This window comes from Lissotriton helveticus, chromosome 7, assembly GCF_964261635.1.
Source record: "Lissotriton helveticus chromosome 7, aLisHel1.1, whole genome shotgun sequence".
Classification (NCBI taxonomy): domain Eukaryota; kingdom Metazoa; phylum Chordata; class Amphibia; order Caudata; family Salamandridae; genus Lissotriton; species Lissotriton helveticus.
In genome coordinates this window covers 202,110,288-202,132,255 of record NC_136068.1, presented here as the reverse complement: position 1 = coordinate 202,132,255, position 21,968 = coordinate 202,110,288, and positions in this window count along the sequence as shown.

Here is a 21,968-nt window from a genome sequence, read left to right as displayed (position 1 = left end):
CCAAAGAGCCCACCGCTTTCCTTTTAATCTGAAACAAAGACAAAGACAAGAGGGTAAAGACAAAGACAAGAGGGTACAAACTCAAACAGTGATAAGCCAAGAGTCTTCCTAGTTTTCTTTGGGAATTTCCTGCTGTGGCAGCTAGTATATGACGAAGCCAGGCCTAACTCTCCTAAGGCAGTAGATGAAATAAAGTTTTTCTCCAAACCTGATTTTGCCCACACAACTGTTGAGCGGAGGTGGCGGCTTCGCCAACTGATAACACCATTGCAACAGCTTGGAGCCCAAGTATACCTGATGAACCCGACTAGATTGAAAGTCAATTTTGAAGGAACAACCCGGGTATTCCTTTCCGAGATTAAAACTGGAGAGTACCTTCAAGAACTAACCAAAAGGAAGAGACCATAAACAGCTAAAGATCTGCCTCTTAGATATTCAAGACTTCCCACTCTATGGGTTCCAGCTAAGACAGATCTTAGGCCTGCACTATGAAACAAGCAGGGGCTAAAGATATTTCTTTGTTAGTGACTTTTTCTCTTAAACCCTTTTTTTTTCTTTCTTTCTTCTCTTTTCTCTTTTTTTTCTTTTTTACATATTTACTTACTTACTTACTTATTCCCTCTAACTGACAGGGGTACTTGTGCGGACTGAAATGCCCTTTTGATTTCTCCAGTGTAATGCTGTTCAGCCTATCAATCAGAGATGTCACAATGGGGTGGAGGTAGGGACCTCACACGCGCTCACCATCATTCAGGGTTTCCCTGACTGTCCAATTTTGGGGAGGAGGTGGGGGGGTAACCGGGTCCTGGGAACACATAGGGCTAACATCTAACGAGTCGTATTCAATTGCTTATGAAGGTCAAGTTTTTTTCTTTTTTTGAAGACTAATTTAGGGAGGTCACACAAGCGGGGTACTGAACTACTGAGTAGATGGGTGACATGGCTGGAAAACGGTATCAAAACTGAACTATGAGTTCATTAAATAAACTTAAGGTGGTATCTTTAAATATCTGCGTCTTGAACGATCCTTCAAAACGACAGAAGACTGCACAAACACTCCGATTAATGGGGGCAGACATAATATGCTTGCAAGAAACCCACATTGAAGGTGCCCAGAGATCTCTATCAAACTCCCTAGGATTCAAAGTTATTGGGGCAACATCTCAAGGAGCTAGGGTGAAGGGGGTTGGGATATTGGCTAGAAGAAACCTGCCGCTAGTGGTAAACCGAGTTAAAGATGACACACTAGGGAGATGGGTCATTGCAAGCTGCACTCTATTTTTAAAAACAGTATTTACAATCTGCTCTATTTACGCCAGCAACCTAGATGACCCGGGGGCTATACAACAGGTAAATGAGGAACTGGCACATTGGCCACTTCCGATTATACTATGTGGGAATCTGAACTTGAATTTACCTAGCACTTGGGACCCAAATGGGACATGGGACTACCAAACCTAAAGTGTTTCGGGCCTTAGTTTACCTAATAAACGGCCTAAGAGACGTTTGGGCCCATACCAAACCGAACCAACATGGCTTTACTTTTTTTTCTGCCCCGCATTTGTCACTAGCCAGCTAGATTACTTTCTGGTCTCGCCCTCTTTAATTCATGACTGTTCTATTGATGCCACCCCCAGATTTCTCTCTGATCACAATCCTCTAACCTTAACTATAGAAGGATGGGGTAATCTTGAGGCTATTCCACAATGGACTTTTGAAAAAGCACTATTATATAATGATGATTATCGTAAGCACATGTCCGACTGGATATTAGAATTTTTTAGAATAAACAATGGATCAGCTTCCATTATGGTAGTGTGGGACACTCTTAAAGCTGGCATAAGGGGCGAGACGCTCCGATTCTCCATTAGGAGGAATAAAAAAGAAAAGCTTCAAATTAATCTGGCACAGGAGCGGATGAGAGAAGCAGAGGAGAAATTAATATCCGCAGTTCAGACTGGTACAGAGGTTGAGGCAGCACAACTAGCAGTATCAATCGCCAATTTAGATATTGGGGTAGTGATGGGCGAGAAAATAGCCGGTAAATGGACAGCGGCTAAGGAAAAATGCTACGAGCTGGGTGAACATATTGGCCACCAACTTGCCATTGCCACCAGACAACAAATAACCGCCAATGCTATCACCACAATAAACATAGACAATGTGGCAAAATCTGATCCCAGGAAAATTGAAGAAGCCTTTAAGAGGTATTACGCAGAACTGTATCAAGAAAAAATCAAAGGAAGTGATGCAGATATTCAGGGTAAGATTAGAGAATATTTAGCCAGTATCCCCATCAATGAGCTTAACCTGAACGAACGCGAGGCTATAGAAATCCCTCCAGTATGGAGGGGAAATCTTAACAGCAATGTCTTCCCTCCTGGACGGGAAAGCCACTGGGACCGACAATATACCCGTAGAATTCTACAAAGTCTTCTCGCAACAAATAGAAGAAACATACACTGAGGTGGTGAGATCTATTTTCGAGGGCGCTAAACCTCCAGAATCTTGGTCATCAGCTAAAATAATCATATTTCTTAAAAAAGACAAATCACCTTCAGAAATGTCATCATACAGACCCATAACATTAATCAATACTGATTCCAAAATATTTTCTAAAATCATCGCAACCAGGCTTGCTAGCAACTTCGAGGCCTTAGTTTCAAAGTGGCAACATGGTTTCATACCTAAGAAAGGCACTACGGAACACGTCCGCCGCACGATCACCTTATTCGATGCTGCAGGAGTGTCAGGAGACCCGATCTCATTAATTCTGCTAGACGCGGAGAAGGCATTTGATCGGGTCTCCTGGCAATTTCTATGGGCTGTCATGCGGTGAATTGGCTTTGGACCTAGAATAATTCAGGCAATTCAGGCACTCTATCTAAATCCCACTGCCAAAATTCTTATTAATGGGCAATTGGCAGAACAAATCAAGATCACAAAAGGGACGAGTCTGGGGTGCCCATGTTCACCCCTACTATTTGCAATCTTCATCGACCCCCTGATAAAAAGAATATAGTTAAACCCTTATATTTACCAGTTTCAGCAAGGACACCAAAATTATGGCCTATGCGGACGACCTCGCCATAATTACTCCGGAGCCTGAGACTGCTATCAGGGAATTAGAACTAGGAGCGCAGGAATTTGGTTCAATCTCAGGCTACGGTCTGAATAAAGCTAAAACGCAGATAGTAGTAAATAACCGGATTAATTGGACAGATAGTAGGATAACAGAAAAGGCAAAATATCTAGGAGTTTGGACAAAGAAGTCTCCGCAAATCTAACTCCTTTGGCCGCTACAATGAAAAAATCTCTTCGGAAAAATGACAACCTGCACCTTACCTTAGTAGGGATGTGCAATGTCATAAAAATGACATTCTTTCCAAAACTACTCTATCTTTTCCGAACCATACCGCTCGATTTTAACAACCCCTCAATGGCCATATTTGAACGAATATTTACTCGGTTTATTTGGGCATAAGCTCAGCCAAGGAGGGCATTCAATCTCCTCTCCCTTCCTAGGGCAAGGGGAGGCTGGGCTCTTCCTAAAGCTATAATATTGGGCCTCAGTTTTGCAGTACTCTAGTGACCTATTAAAAGAGGAATGTTCACCAAACGTTTCAGGGTTGCCTTCTCCCTATTGTTCACTCCTGGGGGGAAGCGCAAAGGGCTGCTTATGGCGCTAAATGGAATTTGGTTAATATAAACGTGTCCGTTTTAAGACTCTGATTAGCGCCTACAGAGTCTTTAACAATGTCCGCAAGATCTTCGGAATCTCTAAATTAAACTACTATACCCCGGTAAGAGACAATGACAAGCTGCCACAGATATTTCAAAACACATACTTGCGAGAATGGTACTTAGCAGGGATTAATAAATTAGGGGATTTTTTTAGCTCCGGACATATCCGAACATTTCAAGACCTACAAGCCTGCTTTAAATTGGGCAATAGCCAGGCCTTTCAATATCAGGCTATCACTAACTACCTTAGACATAAAACCGGCGGATCCTCCGGCTTTGCCGCTATCGGACTCATTGACAAGTTAACAAGCCCTAATCTGCCATGGATAGGAAGCATTTATTCCACTCTGAATGAACAATGACCAGATGACTTAAACAAAATCGACTCTAAATGGCAACTTAAGGTTAATGCCCCGCCGAATGCCCTTGTCTCTGCCCTAAATCTGGTACAATTATATCTATTATCCTCGAAGCTACAATCTCAATTTTATAAAACCGCATTCTTCTTGTACATAACACCCAGTAGGGTTGGTAAATGGACTTCCGACCCCGGGGCAAAATGTCTGTGCTGCGCTGTGTACAGTGCAGATGCTGTACACATGTTTGCCACCTGCCCTAAACTTCAATCATTGATCCAAGAGATACAAAACTTTTTGAGCAATATTCTCTTGTTAGATATTCAACTTTCACCTTATACGATCCTGTTGGGGATATATGGCCAAATAGACCCAAAAACCGGCGGCGCATTGAATTTGAATTTGAATTTAAAATATTTGGAGAGCGCAGCGTTCACCAGACGGTTTCTTGGCGCTTTAGAGACACAGTAAGCAGGAGCAATTTAGCATAAGTGAAGCAAAGAGTGGGTTAGATCGGGAAAGCCTGATTGAACAGGAAAGTTTTCAAGCCTTTATGGAAAGAAAGGTAGTGATCAGTCGCCCGCAGATGGTCGGGGAGGGAGTTCCAAAAAGTGGGTGCCAAAACAGAAAAATTGGACCCTCCCCACTTTTTCCGTTTGTAGCGGGGTACCTGTAACAGGGATTGAGAAGAAGAGCGAAGCTCTCTGGCAGGAACATATTCCTTTAACAAGGAGATGATAAAGGCAGGGGCTGTTCCCTGGCGTGCCTGAAACACCATGCAGCCAGTTTTAAAGAGGGAACGTTCCCTGACAGGCAACCAGTGGAGCGCCTTCAATAACGGGATTGAATGATGGGATCGGGGGAGGCCGTACACTAGCCGGGCTGCCTGGTTTTGCACCAGCTGAAGCTTGCGTAGGCTGTAGGCTGGTATGCCGTTGTACAGGGCATTGGCATAATCCAGCCGGGAGATCACTAAGGCAGACATGATCAACTTAAGTGCCAGAGGAGAAAAGAAACGAGAGACAGTGCGGATAATACGAAGGGGAAAGAAACAAGAAGAGACAACAGAATTGATTTGTGAGTGGAGGGTAAGGTGATTATTCATTTTAATGCCTAAGGTCTTTACTGTAAGGGAGGGAGTGGGAGGGGAACCCAAAGAGGGAGGCCAGAATAAAGCGTTCCAGGGACTGGAAGAGCCACCGGTGAGAACCAACTCGGTTTTATCCGGGTTCAACTTCAGATGGTTGTGGCTCATCCAGTCACCGATAAAAACCATAATAGTCTGAAAGTTGGAGATAGACTGAGGAGAAGAAGAAAGATTGAAGACGAGCTGGAGGTCATCCGCATAATTATATACGGTGACCTCCAGCTGCTGAAGTGCAAAAATCAGGGGATAGATGTAAAGATTGAACAAGAGAGGAGAAAGAGAGGAGCCCTGGGGAACACCGCAAGTGACCTTAAGTGGAGTTGCCGTGAAATCCCCCAACCTGACAGCCTGGGTGCGATCCCTCAGGAAGGACGATAGCCAGACCAGGGCTGTGCCCCCGATTCCTGCCGCTCTGATACGTGAGAGCAAGATGGAGTGGTCCACCGTATCAAAAGCGGCGGAGAGATCGAGGAGCACCAGAGCCTGGTGTTTATTTTGGTCCATGCCCTCCCTGAGGTTGTTCAGGACCAACACCACTACGGACTCAGTGGAGTGCCTTGGCCGAAAGCCCGCTTGACAGGGCGCCAGGCCCCCCGTTGCTTCCACGTGGGCACTGAGTACCGAAGCCACATAGCGCTCGAGCACTTTACCCAGGTAGGGCAGCAGGGAGATAGGGCGGTAATTGACTGGGGCGGATGGATTAATCTTTGTTGCAATGACTATCCTACGGATTTGTATAGCTTCCTATTGGAAAGATTTGAACCCTCCATCGTTTGGCCAATGGCAAGCAAGGCTATTTGCTGCATACAGGCTGGAGCGGGCAATCTACTCAAAAAAAGGCCAGAGGGCAAAGAAACGGGGTATAACTGTTTGGGGTCCTATGATCAACAGGATTGAGGCTATAAACCGCTGAGTTTCTTTTTCCTTTTGTCTGTCCAGGAATTCACTAACTCTCTTCTGCCAGAATTAACCTGCTTACATACTTGTCAGGGAGAAAAAAAATGACCTACGATGGTAGTGTATGTATTGAATTTACTTAAATGCATATATGTATTTGGCTTTTGGTTTCTCCCCTTTTCCTTTTTTTATGCTGTATTCCACGGACCCGGAGAGGTGGGGGGTTGACTTGGAAGTAACTAACTCATGATTTGTAACTGTCGGAAATTGTTTATTTTTTTGCTTTAATAAAAAAAAAATTAAAAAATTGTTTTTATACAAAGATTGAATTAATACAGAATTTCAATACAAGCAACACTATGGATCATCCATTACAATATTAAGCAGGAATGAAAGTGGAAGTGTTTGTAGATTGATACTGTTTCATACACGGATCTGTTACCAGATTATATTGTTATATTACTATTATGAAATGGTATGGAGTGCTGAGTGAAAATATATAATACACAGCAAATACCTACCTTTCTCCTCACGACCAAAGCTCTAATGTAAAGGAATTGCACCTTGTACACATCTGTGAAATGCCACAAACTTGACTGCAAGGGCATCCAAGCAAAGCCTAATGTTGAAAAAAACAGGAACACACGCTCTCTATGGCTCTTTTTGATTCTTTCTATCTTTTCGTAGCATTTCTGAACGATTTGATGACATGAGCTCTCATAGCAGGTAGCATAAGCTATGAGTGGTCATTAGCAGGCTCTGCTTTTCTATCCTTGACTAGGTCATCTTTAGACGTCGTGAAAAAGGGACACATACACAGACTGAGATATCAACTTGATGGCATCTAGACACCACCGGAAGGTCTGGGGAACTGGATAAAGAAGGGGTGGATCTTGGGCTGGCATAATGTTGTCAAAAAGAATCTCTCCCCCAGTTCTTTTTTTTCTTGTCTCACCAAATGCAGTGTGCATCTAGCCATGGCACAGTACCTCAAGCAACCACATTAGACATCCCTGCGACCTTTGGGCAGGTGTCACCAGAGAGCTGGAGGAGCCCCAGCACTGTTGCAATAGACTTGATCAGCTGCAACATACAGTACATTGGTCAAAGCTATTCAACAGCCAGGCAGATGCTCTTGCAGTGTTGTAGGACAGCAAGTGAACCACAGGGCTGCACAATCTTGATTTACTTAAACTACTAGCCAGTTCCTTTAAAATGTAATACAACAGGCCTCCCTTTCTCTCTTTAGACCCTGATTCTTAAAATGTCCCTCGGCCACTCTGCCCACTCTACCCACTCTACTGCCCATTCTTCTTCCCTAATCTGCAATATTGATCTCTACATTGCCAGTCCTCCCAACTCTGCCAAGGTCATTGTAACGAACTCCTGCTGAGAAACTATGACTTTTCATTTACCCACAGACGTTGTTGAGGGGCCAACGTGGCTGCAGCATTTTCCACTTAGATATAAATGCGCCGCACTTGCCATGATCTGTAGATTTCAAGAAAATTAAAATGTGCCAAAGTAACTCGGGGCCTGCCATGCCACATTCTGGCATTTTGAAAAGGCCAACTGTTCACCTCTCAATTGTTGATAGCTGCATTCAGGTATTAAACTGTTACTAATGACTTTAATGTGCCCAGAATATAGACAAGGGGAGAGCTTTTGACTGCATCATGAGAAAAATATCGACACATGTTAACATTATTCACCATGGGTGGACATAATGTGTCCTTGATTGCCATTCATTTTTGTTACTTTATTCCTTCAAATTCACAGAACCCAATTGACACTCTTGTCAAGCAGAAGGTATTTTAAGAGGGCATCAGAGCATAAAGATATAAAACATTTGACTTCTCCTTGTAAGTCTGGTATCATGAATCTTACAAGGCCTTCTACAAGACACCTCCATTATAAACATGCCTTGCTGTTCGTTAATAGAGAAGGGTGCATTTAAGGACACGAAGTGAACTCAAAACTGCGGACCATTTCTAAAACGTAACAAGTATTTGCAGAATAGAAATGCCGACCTTTAATCATATTCTAGCAGATAACTGGTGAATGTCTGTCCTAAGCAACCTTTGTATTTGGCAACGTGTTAGAGATCCTTGTTAAATCAATGTTAAAATGAAAAAAGCGAAATAACGCACTACAGAATGTGACAAAATACTTTGCCATTTCTTACTGCATAATTTAGTCAAACCTGAAGCTTGAATCGGTTGCCCAGTGATGCACAATTCAGGTGGTCATGTGTTAGGTTAAAAAGGAGAACCTAGAAGGGCCATCTGCTGTCATTCTGGGTGGGGATTCACGTTCAATCATCTCTCTCCCGTTTGAGGCTGAAATTAAATGGGTTCTCTTTAGAAAGTTTCAGTATGGGGCATAGCTATCATTGGTCATGCAAGTGCCGTGGCAAAGTGGCTCAAATATATAAGGCAAAAACAACAGTTGATGGGCAGAATGCAGAACAATGTCATACATTCACCCCAGTACAGAGATCTGGGCCTAAATCCATCGTCTTTTTTGCACTCCACACCACCCCAGTTCAGACATGGCCAAATGCAAATCAGCCTTGACCCTGTGCCTCATGGGAACAGTCCAGCCCGAACTGCCAAGCCATGTCTTTCCTGGACCGGAATCAAGCATCCTAGGACCGGTTTCTGGCTATCAGCCGTCATCAGCCAGGATAGCATGACTCCAGTGGTGTGGAGAGCATGGGACTCACGTCGGAGCATACCCATCCCACTCGGGGGGACAACTGCAAAAACAACAGTTGATGGACAGAATGCAGAACAATGTCATACATTCACCCCAGTACAGAGATCTGGGCCTAAATCCATCGTTTTTTTGCACTCCATGAGGCACAGGGTCTTGACTGATTTGCATATGGCCTTGTCTGAACTGGGGTGGTGTGGTGAGCAAAATAACGATGGATTAAACCCAGATCTGTGACTGGGGGTGAATGTTTTGCCATTGTGCAACATTCCGTCCATCAATTGTTGTTTTTTCAAATATATAAGGGGCCTGTTTTACTGTTTATAGGTCGAGCCTGAGTCAGCGAGCATGCGCTGCTCTGGCGAGCTGCTGCAGTGGAGTATGGAAGAGAATCAACACCCACTGTCTGCCCATATTTGCAATTGGCTTGTGTCTTTGTCTTTCATCATTGCAGGCTTCTGATTTAGTAACCGGTTGGTTAGTCCCTCCTTAGTACCGCCTTTTCTTCTTTTGTAACCTCCCAAGGCTACTGGCCCCTTTACTTCTGTTGTTACACGGTATGTGTTTATTGGTCTGTAAGCACTATTTTCTTTTTTCCTACTGCAGGCAGGACGACGTGCGCAGCTGGGACAATGGCGGCCGCTTGTTGCTTGGACAGCTGATCAAACCAGTGTCTGCAGGCCGGCGTTCCCGCTGCCAGCATAACAAGGAATCCGATTTTTTTCTACCACATACATTTCGCAAAACAACCCTGGCACGCTTACATAAGGCATACATTTTTTTTTACAATATTAATTTTGCAAGTGCACACTTGCAATGTTTATTAGATCTTTTCTGTGCTCTCTAATTACAGGTGCTAAGTACCGGCAACCACTAGAGGTAGAAAGGACAAGGCTCTGCCTGCAGTGCCCAGATTGGAAAGGGAAATACAATTGTTTTTCTCCCTGTTTACAACTTCAAGTCTGTTTACAGCTTGCAAGCTGCTGTACATTTACTAAGGCCATGATTAGCCTGTGTCTGGGCAGTGTTTGCATGAGCTCTACCCTGATAACATGCTGTGAGGTACATTTTTGCTTCTTTTAGGAGAAGGGTCAGTTGACACTAGTTTGATTGCCAGCTGCATGCTGCATTCACATCGCATGACGCTCCACGCACCACAGAAGGCTCTGTGCATTGTAAAAATGTGCAACAGACCAAGGTGCACGGTGCGTAACCTGAAGCTTCTCCCACATGATTCGAAAATTGTCAGTTCGCTGTTCATGTTCCGAAAGTCTTTAAAACCCTCGCGCTTTTTTCATTAGAAATGGTAGCTGGTCACAGATTCTTGCCACTTAGTGCCAATATTCCTCCGGGTATTTGTTGCACTTTACACATCTAAAAATCAAGCCATCAATAAATCTAAATCAAGGTGGCACAAACAACAAAGGTGAGTTCTGCACACTGGGTTTGCCTGACGGGCACATGCTGTAATGCAAGGGTGAAAGGACTCATGCTAGCTACCACTCCTATAATATAACATATGCTTAAGGAACCCCAAAACTGCGGGGGAAGGCGGAATGAAAAATAGAGATGGAGTTGTAAGCCAATTGCCTTCAGGTGCATCAGTTGTTGCAGAGATCTGCGGCAACCTGCTGATGACAGGTTTAGATCATTACAAAATAGCTTAGAGTGGTAATGCACATGGTGCAGAGCTCCGTGTAAGCATGTATGCTGGTAAAATAGCTCAATTAGTCAATGCATTTATTGCAGAGATGATTGCATGACTTCAAGTCAAATGTTACAGTCCAGGTAAAATAGCTCAGTGATATTTGCTGCTGCAGACAGCTACATGAAACTTGAAAAAGAGCACGTTTTTCCTTTTTAAAGCTCATACAATATAATGTCATCATATAACTTCATGCCACTGGGAGAGAAATATTCCACTTTTCGACTCCCGTTTGCAAATCGTTGTTTTCAAGTGCCCTGATTTCTTACCTGGTAGTCCTGGGCTGGAATCAAGAAAACACATGACATGGGGTGTCAGCAAGTGCCCCCTGTATAGGGCCACTCAAATTATGTGATTGTGCAGCTATGGTGAATTTTGCATAAATATAGATTTGCCGCATTTTCCACAAAATCCATATGTATAATCTGCGGATGTTAACAAAAATACAATTTGCTCCTAGCTTAAACTGTTCAAAAGTTAATAAAAATGCAGCAACATGTGTTGCTGCACAGTGGAAGGCCATTTGCATAGGTTGACTGGTCACCTTTCTTTAGCTTAGTGCTGTGTTTGGGTGCAATACTGGTGCTACTGATTTGCAATTCATGCACAGACTGTTTTAAAAAGTTTCAAAATAATAAAGTAATACTATCCCAAAATGTGCTGCATAATGCCACATAATTTGCCTTTTCTTGTCACATAATTTTCTCATCCCTGCCACATAATTTGGCCCTCCCCTGCCGCATAATTCCAGTGGCCCTGCCCTTATACAGTGGGTACCATTGAGATGGGTAGTGATTAACAACAAAAGTTTAGGTTCAAATAAGAACTCAGTTTTTATTGCATGCTATATAAATAGTCACCATTGTTGTGTAATAACATACATAGACCTACATAGTTTATAAACAAATAATTCTTAAGAAAGTAAAACACTTATCATCTTGGTTAACTTGTGAAGTGGCATTCCAAGTTGTATCCTTGTTTACTTCAAGCACTATTATTTGAAACGCCAGTAGCTCAAACTTTCAATAAAGCGAGATCCATTGCATTGCAAAGGCTTGTTTTACTACCTGTGAGAAAGTGGATTATTAGGTGGGGTGGATGGGAGTCCCCCACAAATAATAAGCTCACTATCTTGATAGCTTCAGTAAAGGTTTCAGTAATTTTAACCTGATCTCAACCCCTGGTAGTTAGGGCACAGAGCAAAGAGGCTTAACTAAGGAAAATGTGAAAAGCATTTAGAAGTAACAAAATATTTAAAAAGTAAAAAACACAACAAAATAAAAATCCCAGTCCCATTTATAAGAATGGAGCATACATTAATGAACATATTGACACCAAAACAGCAGAAATTCAGTAAGGGGAACTGAGATATGAATTTTTAAAGTTTTAAAAGTTTTAAACAATAATAGCATCAAAAGGCTATGATCCCCAAATTGTGTCGGCTAATCACAGTAGATTGGGATCTAGGTGCAATTTGAGGCCCACTGTGGCCCACTGTGATGGAGCTGGGTCAGATACACCAATCCAGGCTCACCCCGGGTTTAACCCGGTCAGAGACTTTACTTTGGGACTTAGGGGTAGATTTATAAGCCCCTTGCGCCTAATTTGCGCTGCCGTTGTGTCACTCCTGTGACGCAGCAGCGGCGTAAACCATGCGCCACGTTGTGCCCTATTTACAACGTGACGCATCTAGAGAGATGCGTCACGTTGTAAAGCCCTGAGCCACATGAAACCTGCGTCAGGTTTCATGTGGGCGTTCCGGCGCAGTGGAGGGGGGGTGAGTTCCATCGCAGGAGCGCCTCAGAAAAGTGCCTGAGTGAAATGTACAAGATTTCACTCAGTCACTTTTCCGACGCCGCTGCTTCAAAACCTTGCGCCTGCTTGTAGCAGGTGTAAGGCTTGCCACACATTGTTGGACATAGGCAGGGTTGGAACAATGCTGGAGTTGCCTCACGCCTGCAACCCAACTCCAGCACTGCCCCAACCTTACGGCGGCAGATGCGAAACGCATCCGTTTATCCTAGCGACATGATGCACCGCATTGTAAATGAAGCGCATCTGTGGTGGGGCAAGGGTAAACTTGCATGACGCATCTTTCCTGGCGCATCCCTGCTGATTTGCAGGGATGCGCCAGGAAATGTAAATCTGCCCCTTAGTATTTTTCCTGTTATTTTGACGTAAATTAGTGAAAACATTTTCAAAAAGATTTTGAAAGGGGTCCTAATTAATATTCCAGTAATGCCAGAAAAGCCTGAGCTCACTCAAAAGTCTTGAAACTCACCCTCCCAAAGACAACCCAAGTGGATCATAAAAATTGGCTATAGAAATAAAAATGTTACAGGCAGTTAAGAATTCATTCAGCCCCTTCCAAATACATATTCAATCATATCTCATGACTGAGACTCCACATAGAAGCGGAAGGGTGAACAAAGCAACTTGTACAAACCTCACAATCACAGGTCACTGACGTTGGAGCTATATTAATCTCAAACGCTCATTCAGCACACTACTGACAAATTACTTAGAAATTATATCATCTAGAAGATCACATGTTACACCTATACAGCTTTATCAATATAGATGAAGTCATGCCACTAGTCGGGAATTAAAAGTAAAGTAGGAAATGCCATTCGGTGTCAAAGGACAAAATCAGCAATAAATCTCCTGAAAATATTAACTGCTCAGATAGCACCTTCAAATATATTCCTGAAATCCATTCATGTTGTCTGAAAGGTAGCCTTGAGGGTCTCAGAAAATAGAGGCATGTCATCATTAGGTAAGTTCCATTTTTGGATAAATACACTAAATACCACTACACATACTGGTATTTTCAGAAAAATTATACTTGCGTCATGAAACACCAAATTTTAAATTCACTTAAATACATGTTTGGTCTCCAAACATAATTTTGTCATTTTCAGCAAACCCTCGCATTCAAAACTGTTACACATAGACACATTCTTTTATTCCAATTCGTTTATCATCATCAAATGTTGGGGATGGTTGTGGTATGACAAGGACTTCACCGCCGTTATGCCAGAGGTGGTCAAATGGGCCCAGAAAGTCAAAGATAGACCGCTGTTATGCCTAGCATAGCCCTACATGTGCAACCCATTACTTATAGTATGTCATTAATGGACCACTGTTATGCAGGGGCAGTCATTGGGCCACTTAGGATCATCGCAATATGTCCCTCAGGATCATCACTATGTGAGGGACTGCCAGCATGTCAACTAGGATACTCACAATTTAGCATTCAGTCGACCACCATTTTTTGAGGGACAGCCAAGGTGTAACCTAAGTTGCTGCCATTAGGGGAAAAACAGCAAGGCTGTCATATAAAATGCCCAATATATCTCCTTCATGGGCCATTATTAGGTGAGGGTAGACCTGTATGTCACCTAGGATGTTATGTCATGTTATAAAATGTGTAAAGCGCGTAGCTGCCCCAGCAGCGGGGCTTCCCAGCGCTAGCCCAAATGAGAAACAGGCAGCTTTAAAGCAGCAAAGAGAAATGGGACCCTTAATAGAAAAAAATCAGGTCTTCAGAGCCTTCCTGAACTGAAAATGATTCTGAATATTCGTAGCAGAAAGGGGGAGCAAATTCCAAGGAGGCTGGGCATCTGAGCGGAAAGAGCGGCTTCCCGACGTTAGGGTTAATACAGAAATATCAGGTTTGACAGAATAGGAGCACCCTGCGATGTCCACAATATGTAATTGATAGGCTAATATTATAGGAGTGGTAGCTAGCATGTGACCCAGGATGTCCACAAAATGTTAATGAGGGGTCAACAATTGTTCCAACAATGTTTACACACACAGTCACACACTTGCTCATCCATACCCACTCAGAGTATTTCCTGCAGGCTTACATTGTCCTACATCTATCTTCATGTGACAGCAGCTAAAAGGTGGAGAAAGCTGCTGAGACCACTGTGGCAGCCTAGACTCTTGGTGCTATGCTTCCCCATGACACATACATTCTAGACCTTTAAGTTAGAGCTCTGTTTCCTGCATCATGGAGAGCCCGAGCACTTGGAATTGGTCGCTTTGCATGGCCTGATGTGGGGTATCAGCATAGTGGAGAGGGTGAGGACTACTGGGACTGAGGTTTTGTAAAGAAGCAGCCACCCTACAGTGCTCCTTGGGCACAACTATCTTGGACGGAGATGATTGGGGATGTAGATTTTTCCCATGACTTCACCTTTTCCCACCGTGTCACGTGGTGTGGTGCATCAGTGACTGCACTAACTCAATCCTGGCCCCTGACAAGTTGGGAAACTATGAAGTCAGAAGCTGGGCAAGGACGATGGTCCCACCCAGGTGTGTAACGAAACTTGAGGGGGCCCCCCCTGCAAGGTACATGAAGGGAACCCCTTTTGGATTTAATCAGGAGCTCTCAGGTCAGGGCACTGTGCTGAGGGGGCCCCTGGAGCTTGGGGCCCCACACACCATGGGGGATGCGGCGGCGTATGTTACGAGACTGGTTCCACCATCATCCTGAGGAAGAATTCCTCAGCACTGCACACTGAGCGAGACTGAGACTGACATTTTTGGCCGTTTCCCTGCAATCTATGGTGATCAGCTAGAGCTGCATAGGTTGTTGGCCGGTAGTCAGTGTGGCAGCCCATTTGTCGTGAGTACATAGAGCATGAATGGGCTGTGAAAAGGTGGCATAGGGTGGAATTTGAACACTAGGCTGAAGAAATTGCTAATGCTGTGCTTTTACCACCCTTGTGGTTATTACTCGTTTAAATTCTGTCGCATTTATAAATCAATGTTACCTCTTCTCAGTTTAAAAACTGAAATAGACCTTCATTCATCCCACACATGGGCCACATATCAATCATTTCATCTTGTGAGTTCGGATGAACAGCACTATATACGGATGCATGCAGAAAATCGTTTATTCAAGTAATTATAGGACACATGTTGATCACCAGAACACATTTTCATCAAAACAATTGTTTATCTATTTTGGAACATGAAGCTCTATTCTGTAATCAGCGTGTTCCTTTCATTGTCAATCATTTTATTTTTGGATGGGCATACAGCAGCCCACAGAATAATAGGTAAGTGGAGAGGTGCCTTTCAGAATGCAGGTTCTTACAGGAAAAGACACAATCAGATCCGGTGAGTCTCATGGGGGGGACGCCTTTTTGGGAATGGTGGTGGGTAGCTGAGTGGGGCTGCAGAGAGTGGAGACAGAGATCTCATCATGGATAATTTAGTTAAATATCCCAGTCCTTATCCTAAAAGTTGAAATTCCGTGTCTGTGCTTGCTATCCCACCTCTGCAATCTCTCCTTAAATAAATAATCCTCGAAGGCCCTGCCAAAGAAACACAGCATTGTATGTCTGTAATCTTGATATGTTTTGTTACCTGGAATTTGCATTTGCCTAGACACATTTTTATGGTAATGATCCACTCTAAGGGTGCTATAGAAAACCTCAAAGAAGGGTATTTAAGCCCTGAAGTCTGAAAACAATTGAAAATGAAATATTCAATAAAAGGATCAATTTTAGCAAAAATGAGTTTCCTAAAAACAAAGGAACACTAAGGACCAACATTTTCTACTTGGAAAAAGCAATTTTAAGCAATTAAGTCAATCATTTTACACAAGGAAAACAGGCACTTTAGGTCTGGCAATCAGCCAACCGAGACTTTGATGATGGGAGGAAGTTGCGTTTAACAATAACTCAAGGGAGATTTGATCAGGTGAACAACCGATGTTTTTTTTGCAAAATGTAATTTAAAACCTGAACGTTTAGTTTCTATTTCGGAAAGGGAGTGTGCAAAGACAAGATGGTTTCTTACGAACAGAGGTGAAAAGAAACATTAACAATGCAGCCCAAACTCTTTAGAGAACTGCACAACGCAAGTCTAATTTTGAAGATTTCCAGCTCATTCAATTCACTGTTTTGAAAATTAAGATAGCCCACTGCGTGACAGTGCAAACTGATCAGTATTTCAATTTCTATGTTGGGTAAAAAATGATTTTGTACAATAATGTATCCCTTCGTTAAGAAATCTCCAACAAATTACTCATTTTTGTTGGGTTATGTTATGTTAAGTCATTTTGTATAGCACATCTTATCTAACATTTCTGATTCATTCACAAACCTCTCAGCATATTAAACAAAAAGGAATATTTGGCAAACATTTCAATGTCCTGGTTTATATCATCAAGATTGCTGAAATTTACACCCTCAGATTAAACATGGTGCTTCAGAAAATCTGATTTGGTGGCCAATGCAAAACAAGAATTTTATGGCCAGGGATAAAGAAGAGGGTGGCATTGGGGCAGACATTCAAAATGCGAAAATGGCCATGTTTCATGGTTGAAGTCCCTGCGCTGTCACCATTGTCTTAATCAATTTCTATATCCGTACGAATGCCTTCTCAAGGTCCATTTCACTTTCCAGTACTGGCTCTAAGGTATGAGCCATCTGCCCACTTAGTTTATATGGAAACCTTGACCGAGACCTCTGATGACTCCTGAGATGATTCAAACATTGACAAAGCCAATAGGTCTTTCTTTATAAGTAAATGCACTTCTTCATAATTAGTGAATGTATTCTTGTTTTGATGAGTGAATTGGTGAAGCAAGAATGTATAAAAGGATGGATGATTATGCAGTGCATGAATGGATGTATGAGTGAGTTCATAAATAGGAGAATGTGTGCATGCAAGAATGAATGAATTCTGCAAGGATGGGTGAAGTGGGGGAGAATGTGTGGGAGTAAGATGGATGAGGACAAGTGCAGATGCAGGTATGAATGAATGGATGGGTGAATATGTTGATAAGTGAGTTACCTATTTGAAGACCTGGGGCCGTACTACAGAAAGTGCTCAAGTGGCACAGCATGCATACACGCTTGCTTTATGCACCCCAGGGCACTTTGGTATCAGAGAAGTGGCTGCAGATGCTTGAGCGGCCCCTTCTGTAATACAGATGACACTGAGTGCACATGTAGCTCCAGCACTTTCTCAAGAGGGCATTCCCTCATTTGCATGATGCAATGGCCCAATTCAAATGAGGGAATCTCTTTACCTCTGGACCTGCGCCGTAATATGGACACAGACGGAAAGGCAAAGAAGATGTCAGGAAGCGCACTGAAATTGTACCACTAAAAGGTATCACACTGTCAGTTTCCCCTCTGAAGGTAGCCCTTTGGAAGGGGAAAAGGGGATCCTATGGACACCCCAGGCAACCCCTTGAAGGCGGGTGCAGTCATACGCTGCACCCGCCTGTAAAAGATCTCTAATCCCTCTTCAAAATGAGCTCTGCTTGCCGCCTGCACAGTAAATTGTGTAGCAGCTCTGAAGCAGCCGCTCTGTCTTTCCCTTGAATGGGCTGCCCCCAGGGCAGCATGAGTTCACAACTGCCTCAGGGCAGCGCATTCAATGTAATAGAGCGCTCCTTACCTGTTTGCGCATGACGCACCTATTTAAAGATACACCATTGGGGAAAACAGGAAAACTGTGCCATATGTGTACTAGGTCCCCTGGAGTGCCCTCTGTTAGAGTGCTATCAAATTCCATTTTTGCTGTTTTTCCATGGTTCTGAGAATATTTATTTGGTCACCAAATTTGAACGACATACCTTTTTAGCTATGTTACGTTCATGAGCTAAAATGATTGGTGGCTGCTGCTCAATTTGATCTGCTGTTTTGGCTGCTAGCGCCTAGGCAGACAGACTTACACCATGGAGTAGTCATGCAACTTTTGCATGCAGGGATGTATGTGTGCATGAAGGGGTGTCTTCCTGCGAACAAAATGTTACTGTGACCTAACTTCCACCATCTATGTGTGCTGCTGAATACTGTAAACATAGACTCATGAAGTGCAGAGGAGAGTAGTAGGTCCAAGTCCTTGTAATGACACTTTTGGGGAATGTGTTACTTACTGGTACATTTCCACGTTTATCTGGTTTGGTATGTTTGGGAATGCAGGTTTAACCATCGGGTGTTCATGGGAACCCCAATGCAACGCACAATGAGCCTCTATCCGGTACAAAGAGAGCCAATGCAGTGATTTGCATTACATTGTGCCACTTGTGATTAATGACACTTCTCACTGCTACTCAATCTGGCCTGGATTGGCTCAAACAATGTGTGAACAGAAATCTGTAACACATCTATCTGGTGCATTGTGCAAGGCCCACACATATTGGGTCAGACATATAGCCCTTAATGCAGATGTGTCTTTACCACCACATCACACGGGGGTCGATGCCTAGCTTTGTGTGCAAATAAATAGCTACTTGTCTATCAAATGTGCCATATTGGAACTACAACATATGTTTTTGAAATATACTGTAAATCAACAAGCTGTAATATGTGTGAGTCAGGCTGTCTCTGGGCTTCCCTAAATGTGTATTTCATTTGTGTCAACAAAAGGAGGAACCTAATAGGACAATGTTTAACGGGGTCCAGTGTACAAGCCCTATCAAAGACTCAAGACCAAGAGAGGTACACAACCACACCATTAAAATTTAGCCGTGGATTACCTAACCTTTTTTAGACTTTCACACATTTCCCTACGTCTACACTAATATTAGTACCCTCATACCCGCATGCAACAGATGGCAGGAACAAAAGATCTCCGATAAAGAGCCCGTTCGCGGGTGCCTGTCAGACATTGCAGCGCCAGTCTGACGAGGAGCAGAACCCAGATGATGAAGCATGACACCAAGCTTGCTGGGTGTGTGAGGGTTTAAGTTCCGAAAGGGGCATTTCCCTTTTTTGCCCCCTTCTCCTTCCCTTTGCTTGGTCCTTTTAATTATTTCTGTTTCCTTGGGGAACTGTGTACCTCTCTTGGTCTTGTGTTTCATTCGTAACACATCTCTTGGAAGGATTCCTGACAGAGTGAATGAATAAGGATATTGTGCAGAATAGGGAATTTAATAGCATGGCACATAGGCCTCAAAAGCATCCTTCACTTGTACAAGTAACTGTGGGAGACATTCAGATGTGCATACTGGTAACAGCTCTGGCAACGTTAGTGTTATTAGAATGCTCCTAATTCCAGCCTTGCTGAGCTGCCACGTTGCTTGCTGTTCGCCAGGCTGGGTGAAGAGGAATGTACATGCACTCTGTGAACCCAGACCCGCACCACAGGCCATTTGCCGGTGTTGTGTAATATCTGGTATCCCCTCGGGATCGAGTATCCCCTTCTCTTCGGCAGTTTCCGGACGTCCTGCCTATTGGAGAGCTCGGACGAGCCCCCAGTAGCCCCGCCCACCCCAGGAGAGACGAATCTCGGCTCAGGCAGGCAAAACGAGCAGTGCGCCGAGCAGAGCTGCTGATGTAAATGCACGCATACAGCCATTGAATCCCTTACGTCTTGGAGACAGAAGAGGAAATAATTCACGGTGTTGAAATTAGCTCGTATTACAATTCTTTTCTTGGCCATCTCCAACTGCTTATTACGTTCCCGAATGCAGAGTTTTTTTTAAGAAGCACGATTACAAAGTGATTTACAGTAAAATCTTCATTGAAATGTTTTTCAAGTTTATGTTCGCTAATATGTCTGTGGTATGTGAGCATATTATTGTGTGTCTGAGAAAAACCATGTATGCCTTTGTGCCACTTTCATCGTGAGCTGTGTTTGTATATCTACTTACTTTAGTTCAAGCACATAGCTGGCAAGTTTTCAGATTGCTATGTGTGACATTTTCATAATTTTAGTGTAATTAATGAGCAGCACTTCAATGACAATGAGGGACACGTTTTCGCGCGCAAAGTTAAGCAATGAAGACATGAAAAACATGTACATTTCAGAAATTACTCCCATTTGAGCAGCGAGAACCTCTACGGCCCCCTGACAGACATTAAATTATGACGTCCAGTGACAATACCCAACTATCACAATTTCAGTGATAGTAGCATAGTGATGCAAGCAAAAACGCACAAGTCTAGGAACAGTCACAAAGAAGAACTTACATACAAGAGGGAATTATAAACTTTTATTGTGTGAGAAACAGTACCAGAGTGATAAGCACAGTCGTGCACAATTGTCTAAAAGGTCAATTTGTATGCCAGCTTTTGTTTGGAATGTTGAGTTGAAGCAGCCGAGGGGCAGGGTGAGGGGTGCTAAAAACCGGCATAAGGATAATTGGAGGTAAGTAAACAATTTAATAAATAAAATGAATTTCGTAGCGTGTCCTGCATCGCAAAATACGATGCAGCGCGCGCTACAAAATTCGTTTTATTAATTAAATTGTTTACTTACCTCCAATTATCCATATTCTGGTTTTTAGCACCCCTCACCCTGCCCCTCCCCCGCCCGCCTCTCTGCCCCACCGCAACTTCCTCCACGGGCCACGGCTGAGTGGAAGCTATTATGCAAAGGCTCTACGGCCTGTCACCCTAAATGCATTACAATTAAACACTTCTACTAATTCCCTGTGCCTGTGTTCATTTGCATTCTTACTCAAACTCGAAGGTTTTGTCCCCTTTAAATAATTTTCACCTAATTCGTGAACATTATTATTCCAAAGCTAGTTCAAGAAGTCCACTTTTTGCATAGATTCAGTTTCCATCGCTTTGTAAGCTATCAAAAATATTGCACTATAGTAGCGTCTACTCAATTATTACATTCAGCCCGCTTATCAAAAGTAATATTTTGTGCAACACAAGTGATACATGCGAAGTACACAAGAAAAAACACACAGCTCATACAGCTTAGCGGCTCGTAGGAAGCTGCTCTATTACAGAGAGAAGGTGATTGGAGGAGGAAATGCTGCCTGTACGTCCAAAGCTGGGAGAAGTGGCTCTGATTTACATGCACTCATACGAAGCAGACATTTTTTGCTGCAACAGGCAGGTAAGATATGCAAACGGAACTTGTAACATATTAAAGATTGTGGTCGCCATCAAATAATACTTTGCTTTTCTCTGGGGTGCCAGGGTCGCACAGACTTTTAGGGCAGTATGGCAGCTCCAGAAGGGCATTCGTGCACATGCTTTTTGCCAGTGGTGGAAATGGATATGCCGTGTGTGAGAAGTTGGCTTGGCATAGGCTGTCCACTATTCTAGTGGGCACCGTGCACCAGTCCAAACCACCCTTATTGATGGTAGGTTTAAAGACAACCTATACAGAAAGCTATCGTAATGGTAGCTGTGGAGAGCAGCCTTCAGGCTAAGTCTTGAAGGAATGTAAAGCTGCTTGTTTTACCAGTCTATAATCTAATGAATGGCCAAATGAAAGGAGGACCACACCAGGTATATATATAAAATATATGTATTTATTCTAAACACATCCCCCTAGTCTCTTTAAGAGGCTAGAGGCAAAAGTACATTCAGTAAACTTATTTAGCACACAGTAAATTAGCACAATATATGTGGAGCCCTAGTGGCGTACCAAACCATATGTATGTATGTATGTATGTATAGATGTA